This window comes from Camelus dromedarius, chromosome 9, assembly GCF_036321535.1.
Source record: "Camelus dromedarius isolate mCamDro1 chromosome 9, mCamDro1.pat, whole genome shotgun sequence".
In the NCBI taxonomy this organism is placed as follows: Eukaryota; Metazoa; Chordata; class Mammalia; order Artiodactyla; family Camelidae; genus Camelus; species Camelus dromedarius.
This window is the reverse complement of record NC_087444.1, coordinates 44,855,009-44,864,236: the sequence shown is the minus strand read 5'-3', so window position 1 is coordinate 44,864,236 and position 9,228 is coordinate 44,855,009.

Sequence of the window (9,228 nt, the reverse complement as noted above, 5' to 3'; positions counted from 1 at the left end):
CAGTAAAACAAGAACGGTCAGCCAGAGGACAAATGTGGCTGGAAGCTAGGGGCAGTGGAGAAGGTTGTTTGTGTGAAGCAGCAGCTGGATTCTGCTCATTACAAAAAGGACTTTGCTGAAGATTAATGCTCCCCAAAAGGGGATAGGCTTTCTCCAAAGGTAATGAGCTTCCTGTCTCTGGAGGAGTACAAGTGAGAACCCAGAGGCTATTTTCATGGCTCTTATAGGTGGGATTCCAGCATCAAGGACTGCCTAGATTCTTCACTGAGTGGTCTTGCATGGCCTTCAGAGGGAAACGATTCAGACTCCCTGACATTATATGCAAATTTTTTCTGGGGAAAAATCTTTTTTTTTTCCCTGGGGAAAGCATTGATAACTCTCTTCAGCTTCTCAAAAATGTTTATGATTCAAAAAAATTAAAAATCACTGAGAGGACATAGTGAGGTCACCCTTTCCCAACCCTGGGTGCACATCAAAACATCTGAGGAGTTTTTAAAAAAAATAGGAGACCCTCCCCAGATTCCCCCTCCAAGCCCACTGAAACAGAATCCCTTAATATCTGTGTTTTTTAAAAGCTCCCCCTGGGTGATTCTGATGCCCTCAACCAGGGACCCATCTGAAGTCTCTAAAAAACAGTAACCAAAGATCTCGATGAATTTTCAGGGACTCTGCACTCCTGAAGCTTTAGGATTCCAAGACAGAGGTTAGTTAGACAAAACCGGACCCTGTGGGCTGTTCTGGCCTATAGGTGTGTTTGTTCATGAGGAGAATATTTTAAAATAACAAATAAATAATTGTGATCAATGTTCAAAAATTGGAATATTTCACACACAAAATCCAGTTTTTTAGTTTTCCCTATAGAATCAGAAGAGACAGCAAAATTTGACCCTTATTCCCAAATCCCAGGATTCAATAGAACAGTTAGCTACAGTCCCCACCACTCTATTATTATCATCCGTTCACTGTGCTATTATGCACTAACTACCTAGGCCCTGAAGTCACTTGAGTTTGAGACCCCTATTTGAAGTTTTCCTAGAAATTCACCAGCTTGGGAGATCCTACAGTGATTCCCAAATTGAGACAGGGGCCATCTGCTCTCAGCTCAGCTGGGAACTGAGGGGCCTCAGGTCCACACTTTCCCCAGCCCCCTGCCTCTCCCCCTGCTGACATCCAGGAGTTGTCCTGTCACTCCAGCACTGGGGCCAAGGACTTCAAAGCCAAACAAGATCTGAATCGAACTGGCACTAATCCTCTTCAGTCTCGACCTCTTTTCTTCTGCCAGGCAGAACCTTCCCACCTCTGCTCGTTTCCTATTAAAATTAACAAGCGTTGCAGGCAGGCATCAAAGGCAGGGTTGTGCCTTTAATATTCTAGGCAGGCCCAGGCTGTGATCACAGCCCCCGCCCCGCCCCCTTCCTCTCTTCCAAATGAACTGGAGAAAATGGTTCAGCTGGGCATTCCAGAATCAGAACACTGGCCATCCTCGTCTGTTTGATATTTGCACCAAGGAAAATTCCAGGGCCAGCCAGTAGAACATTGTCATAGCAATTTTCTTCAAAGTGCCCCGCAAAAACTGGCCAATTATTCTTAAGAGGTACCTTTAGAAGAGTTTGTTATTATCCCCATTTTACTGGCAGGAAAACTGAGGCCAAATGGCTTGCCCAAGGCTACAGAGAGAAAGAAGGAGTTGAATCAAAGCAGTGGCAGTGTAAATCTATGTCTGTCTGAGGCTCACACAGACCTGTATCTGGCCCAGGAATCCTAGCACACCTTGGCGTTCCTGCCCATCTCGGTTTGTGGCCACCCTCCTGGTTCTCACGCTGGGTTTCCCAGAGCTAAGCAAAGACATTAGGTCAATAACCCCACAGGTGCTGAGGGAGGCGACAAGTTCTGTCATTAACCCCTTCACAACACAGGAAATGACTGCCGTGTACAATTATTCTCCTCTATACAACACTCAAACTGTTGTCTTTGTTTATTTTCTCCTTAATGTTAATTGGGGATGATCTGATTATTTTCAGAGAACTATGTACTTATGTTGGAGAAACCAACAAATTCAATAACTGGTACACTAAGGTTCTGAGTTACTAGTGAGATCTCTGCGGGCCGGGGTGGGGGGTGGTCTCTATGGTTTTAGCCTTGGTCCCTCTATCTGAGAGGCCTGTTCTGACAGAAGGCCCCAGGATTTTGGAACTGGAGAAAATACTGGCAATCTGGTGAGCCCACCGTAGGAGAACACGCTGCAGGAGCTGCAGGGCCTGGGCTGCTGAATTCACCCCCACATCTTTGGAGGAAAAGCTCAGCTAAAAGGGCCTGCAGACAATTAACAAGTAGTGAAGTTTCTCCAAAAAGTGGCTTTGATCCCAATGTTATAGACTGCTTTGAGGGGATGCTGGCTGAGGGGGTTACCCCTCTAGAAATCTTAGAGACAGTATCCTCCAAATAGCTGTCTCTTCACCAGCACCTGGAACAGAGCTGGTAGAAGCCCAAGTAGCCATCCAGCTATGGACACCTCCTTATTGTTTTGGGGAAACTGAGGCCCAGGACAGGGAAGTGAAGTTATGAGTGAGCGATGCCAGTGAGTGAGTTTAGAGGACTCAGCAGCCCTGACTCCCAGGCTGGTCTTCTTGCACTAGGAGGGAGAAAAGAAGAAAGAAGAGAAAAAGTGAGATATGAGAGGATGAAGGGGGAATGAGAGAAGAGGAGGAGGAAGAAAGGCAAGCAGAAGAAGGGACGGGGAGTGAGAAGAGGCAGAGGGAGAGATGGGCACAGGCGGCACCCTTGTTTATTTCCCCACCTGAGCAGGCGGGTCTGTGATGCTCACCAATGGTTTCTTCTCTGGTGTCTCAGCTCCCCAATTACACAATAAAGCCTTCCTCTTTGTACCCTTGGGTGAGGTGTGTGGCACCGTGTGGGGCCCTCAGTGGTTGCTTAACCCAAGCAGTTGATTCTGTGAATGATCTGACTCCATAGTCACCTAAAAGGTTTCACAGGCCCTGGGAGGTTTTCCTCCCCAATTTATCACCTGGCCCGGCTGATTCGCACTGTGGATGGAATGAAGGCTAAGGTATTTCCCCTGTGGGGCCTCAGCCTCCCAATCTGTAAATGGGGCTGGGATTGAGACAAGGTTTGGAACACACTATGGCCCTTATAGCTCTGGCATTCTAGAATTACGTTAATCCCAGGAGTTCTTTCTGCTTCCCTCCTTCTTTTCCAGGAATTCCTGAGAAGCGTTACAGAGCAAATCCAGAACTCCTTGCTAGGAATCAATTTCAACCAAAAGGAAGTGTTCCTAAACAAAGAGGATAAGATGCAGGCACCTAAGCTGAGCTTTGCCGACTTGGCCGCTCCCCAGTGGGCTTGCAGAGGACTTGAAGGCTGAGGGTGCAGCTCTGGCAGCGCCCCCCTCCCCCCAGTGGCCTGCCTGGGTCTACACCAAGATGTTCATCTTCTTCATCAACCAAGGTCACTCTGAGACTCCTGAAGAGGGAAATTATTAAAAACCAGGAATGGGGGAAGACAGAGACATGCCATGTGTCTGAGAAAATGACATACAGACTGATCCCAAAGTGGGACTGGTTATTGCTGTGTCCCACCGAGTGACCGTAGAATGCGGCATTTTAGGAAGAAGAGAGGGTCACAGAGAGGAGACCCGTGGGGCCAAAAATCTTATGATAGTACGCTCGGCCTCAGGGGTAATTAGGGAAACGAAAATCAGCAGCCAAGGAAACACCATCTCATGTCTGTCATACTGGCAAAAATGAAGTCTGATAATACCAAGTATTAACAGAAGTATTAAAGGCCATGGAAAATCAGGCCATTGAGTACATTGGTCATGGGAGTGTAAACCCCTGTGGTGAGCAATTTAGAAAGATCTAGTAAAGCAGAATAAGCATGTCCACTCCCAGGTGTGCCCCCCAGAGAGACTCTGGCACATTCCACAGAATGAAACACGTGGGTATTCGCTGCAGTAGTGTTTGTGATGAGAAAGTGGAAATATCTAAATGCCCATCAACTGGGTACACTGTGGAATAGTCACATAATAGGATAATATAAATTAGCTGAAAATCGTACATTTCAAAATGCTAATCAAAAAAAGCCAAAAACATTGTAAAAGTCTACTTAGAGAATGATGTCATTTTATATAAGGCTTATAAACCTGTAAAACAAGGCTATGTAATTTTTATAGCTACCTACATATGTATTAAAAGTAGAAAAACATGCACAGGCGTGATAAACACTTCACGAAACTGGCTCCCGGGATTGGTGGTGGTGTAAGAATGAGATATGGGAGGTTCACACAGGGAATTTCCACTCTGATTATTTTGTTCTTTTAAAAATTGAAATAAACAGGACTCAATATCTGATAACGCTGGAAGTTTCTGTACTTAACTTGCTATTCTTATGTCTTTGAAATCATTCAGAATTTTTAAAATAATTTTTTGAAAAGAAGAGAAAACAGGGAAATGCATTGGGCCTGAGTTCCACCTGGGATTCCAGGGACAGTTCTGTAAGTTCCTGCTGCTCCCTTGGGCAAGGCCACTAATCTGGAAGGCAGGGCTTGTGTTCTGTGGTTTTCCTACTGGTTCTAGCTGTAACAACCCCCCAGTCCCGAATAAAATCATTATAAGAGGGATGGGGGCGGTGCACAAGACAAAACAGATTTTAAAAAGAGGATTTGCCGTATTTATATAAGGAGACGGGGACACAAATGGGACCTAGCATCCCATCCACAGCAGCCCCTGCAATACATCTCCATGAAGCCCTGGGGCTCTGAGCCTGCACAATATGAAACCCCTAGTCCAGCCCACACTTTCCATGAGGAAGCCTGAGGGAATCTAGATGGGAAGAAATAAAGGACTGAGACTAGGGTGAGGCAAGGGAGGCACCTCGGGTGCAACACTTAGGGAGGATTCACTCCCAGGGTCGTTCAAGTGCCACCCCGCCCTTGGGTGTCCTCACAGAAACCCTGCTCCCCTCCTCCTCTTCTGATAGCTATGCGCTTGCTCATTGCCCCTCCTGGAAAGCAAGCTCAGTGGGACCAGGCCCTGTGTCTGGCTCACTTAATCCATCCAGAGGGCTAGCCCGGAGCCAAGCACACAGTAGGTGCTGAATATGTTTGCTGAATGATTGATTAAGGGAAAGAAGGGAGGGAGGGAGGGAGGGAGGAAGGAAGGAAGGAAGGAAGGAAAAGAAGGAAGGATGAAATAAGGAAGGATGGACGGATGTGAGCCTCCTTCCCCGTCTCCAAAGCTTGCCTCTGGGCTGCCAGCCAACCTGGACTAGCCACTTTGCTCCTGGGGGCAATGAGTGTGGGTAATTACTCTCTTTGGCCTTACTCATCCTTCTTCTGGGACCGTGTGCAAAGCGAAGGGTTTCACTTGCCCAGTGGGTACTGAATTACAGCTGTGGAGCGGGAGTTCTATATAATTAACCAGCAGCCGCAAGCCCTGGAGAGTCTGTGAAGTCTGCCCAGTGTGCAGGCGATTAGGCACTGGGCAAGGTGGCTCCTAATTAGCCGTGGCCTGATTTTTACAGGCCACAGTGCTGGGACCCACCTCCTCCCAGGCTGGTTACACACAGGCTGTGGGGGTTCTTTACCAACACTCCATGAGTAGAAATGGGGGCCAAAAAAAGCAGAATTCTGCGTGTGTGCATATTTTGGTTGGGGGGAGCATATTTCTTAGAACTATCTTGAGAGACAGCAGACCCAGCCTCTCTGGCATGTACAGCTTTTTCAATCTCCCTGTCTGTCTGCCTGTCTGTCTGCCTCTCTCTCTCTCTCTGTCTCTCTGTCTCTCTCTCTCACACACAAACACACACAGATATACATTGTCACCTTAGGTGATGGAACAAATCTCTGGAACAAAATTTATTTAAAGGAAACACGTAGAACCTTAGAGTTTGTCAAAATCTACAGAACCTCTTCCTGATGATAAGATCTTTAAAATCCCCTCAGCACAGCCCTCAGAACTTGGATCACACAGAGGGGAGAATCTTGTTAGCCCAGCAGGGGAGGTAGGGGAACTGCCCCTGCTCCTCTCAACCAGCCTCCCATCCTGAAGCCCTGCCCGCCAGGGTTCGGGACTCTGTGTGGGTGTTCACCCCTGTGTGTCCCGCTTCTCCCGGCTGGACATGGGCAGATGTGGGATTAAGATGTTTGCCCTTTATGTTCTTCATGGCTTCCTACTTGTCCTTTGAGCTGTCTACTCTAGCATCTCCTGTCTTGCCCTTGCCATCTCCCTTCTAAAGATGACCAACAGATGTTCAGAGAGGTGACAGGCCTTGCCAAAGCACAAGGGTGTAACTCCAGGCATATCTGACTCTTTATCAAGCTGCCTATAAACATATCACTCCCTCTAACCATGAAATCTTAGTAATGCCTACCATTCCGCAAGCACTTGGTATATTAAATGCCTAATCTTTTTCATTTTCTCTTAATCTTCACCACAGCTCCATGAGTAGACCAAGTTATCCTCATTTTATAGTTGAGGTTCACAGAGATAAAGGAGCTTGTCTGAGCTTGTATGGCAAGCAGATAAAGGAGCCAGAATTGGAGCCATGTGTGAAGGACAGCAGCCCTTATTCTTCACCGTGCTCATTCTTGCTAGAGTGTGAAAGGCTGATGAGATGTGCATAGTTGGTGGAAGAACGACTAGACAAGGGCTCACTTCCTGGGTGTTAATGGATGGTGAAGCTGGGAGGCAGGGACATGCAAATAATACCTCAGTGAGGTACCATAACACTTCTTCACACTTGTCAAGTGGGCAGACATTTCAAAGTCTGAACAGAGGAAGTATCAGAGGAGGAAGTGGGAAAATGGTGACTCTTGGAAGTTGCTGGAGGGAGTGTAAATTAATATAGGGTCTTTGGAGAGCAATTGTCCCCTTTAACCTAGCCGTCCTCCTTTTAGGGGTGAGTGAGTCTTGTATACTCATATACATGACATGAATGGGGATGTTCCTTGTAGCATTTTTATAATAAAGAAAATGTGGTAAAAGGGCCCAGGGCAAGGGCAGATGCAAGAAAACCAGTTAGGCATTGAGTGCTGTATCTTCACCGGAGGTGATGGTTACTCAAACCAGGTGGCAGCCATGGAGGCAGACAAGATGTTCAGAGGATCTGGTTAGAAGTGATGCGGGGAGCAGGAGCTTCTTTGGGAAATTTGAGATGCAGTTTGAATTCCACGTGGAGATGTTGAGTAGCAGCCGGAAATGTGAGCCTGGAGTTCAAAAGAGAGGCCCGGGCTGGGGATGTGAATGGGGAGTCACTAGCGCATAGATGATGTTTAAAGCCATGAGCCTGTTAATTTTTTTATGTCTTATAAATAAAAGAGCTGAAGCAAATATGACAATATTGACAGTGGTGGTTGTAATACTATTCTTTGTACTTTTTTAGTATGTTTGAACTTTTTAATAATACAATTAATGATTAAATAGTTTAGAAAACCACAAGACTCCAAACTGCTGAGCAGTTCTGTCGTGAGTGCCTTAGACCTAAAGAGTGGGTGCTGGCAATGAGCTAAGGAGCCAGGTTCAAATCCCCGCCACCAGCAACCTGAGCTCATTTACCTGGGGTGGACCCTCTCTCTCTGGGCCTCTGCTTCCCCATATGGACAAGAAGCTGGCCTGTGACATCTCAGGGTTCTTACAGCGCTGACCATCTAGTTTCAAGCTGGTGCTCCTAGGGCATGTAGGGCTTTGATTTTGTTCATCCACATCTTATGTCTAGTCCTACAGAGGAAGCCATAAATACCGATAAGAGGGCCTTGTAGAAAGGAGGGTATAGCTCAGTGGTAGAGCACATGCTTAGCATGCATGAGGTCCTGGGTTCAATCTCCAGTATCTCTCCATTAAATAAATAAATAAATAAACCTAATTACCCCCCCCCCCGAAAAAATTGGGGAACTCAGAGACTAAAACTCTTCACAATATTTACTGCTGATGAATGCATCCCACTCAGGACCCAAGGGACCAGTTGAAGAATAGTCTCTGAGCTGGAAACATACAAATGGGTGGGTGGCTGAATCGATCTGCCAAGTTGTAAGAGACGTAAATGACGATAATAATATTAATAATGAAATAATGATAATATTTATGTGCCAGACTCTGAACCTAGTGCTGAATGCATCCTCTCATTTAGCCCTCACAGCATTAGTGCTATAGGATTATGGTTTTCATCAGCCAGTCTTTGCAGATGAGGAAACTGAGGCTCAGAAGGTTAAGCAACTTGCCCCAAGTCACACAGCAAAAGAGGAGGGATTAGAACCCAGGCAGTATGACTCCAGATCCCAAGCTCTTGACCACTCTTGGTGAGTGACAAGGTCCTCTAAATCTCTTCAGCAAGAGCCAGAGAAGACAGCCTGGATGTAACTCTGTTAATTGAGCCATTTATTCATCAGCAGCTCATAAATATTTACTGAGCACTGACTGTGTGGCAGCACTCAGTGTGCCTGGCCGTGGGGATGCTGAGATTAATAAGCACAGCCTCTGCTCATGAGAACCTTGTAGTCTAGAGAGAGGTCAGTTTATAAACCAGTGTAATAAAACCAATGGCTCCAGGCTGCTCCTGGGGAGATGTGTATGTCCAGAGGGGCCCTGTATGGGAAGGATGGTGAACCCAAGAGCAAAACACAGACTAGCTTGTGGAGTGGCAGCACATGGCCTTTCTCTGCTGTCACCACCGTGGCTGAACCTCCAATCCCAGACCATGAGTCCTGGGATCTCTGGGTACAGAAACAGTAGGTGTTTAGCTCTCACCTTTATAGGATGGGGGAGATGAAAACCCAGTCATTTTAGGTTAAGAGGGGAAGTGTTAGCTGCTCCTTTGGAACAAACTTTTCCTTCTTCTGAGAAAACCACTTGAATTTTCTCACGTGGAGGCCAGAACTGGAGAAGGAGTATTTAGACCTCAGTGGCTCAAAGGGACAACCACTGCTCTGTGACCACAGAAGAGCTGCTCAGGCAGGACTGCTGCTCTGTAGAGCAGTTCTTACCTCAGAGGGGAGCAGCAATGGAATTTAGGAGATCCACAAAACCCTTGAACTGGTAGGGGAAAATGTTGTGTATTTGTGTATTTTTTTTCTGGGTAGAGCTTTCATCAGATTTTTCAAAGGGCCCCTTGAGTCCCCTGAGAAGGTTAAGGATCACTTCTTCAAAGAAATACAGTCATCCTTCAGTATCCACAGGGGACTGGTTCCAAGACCCCAGGGGATACCAAAATCCACGG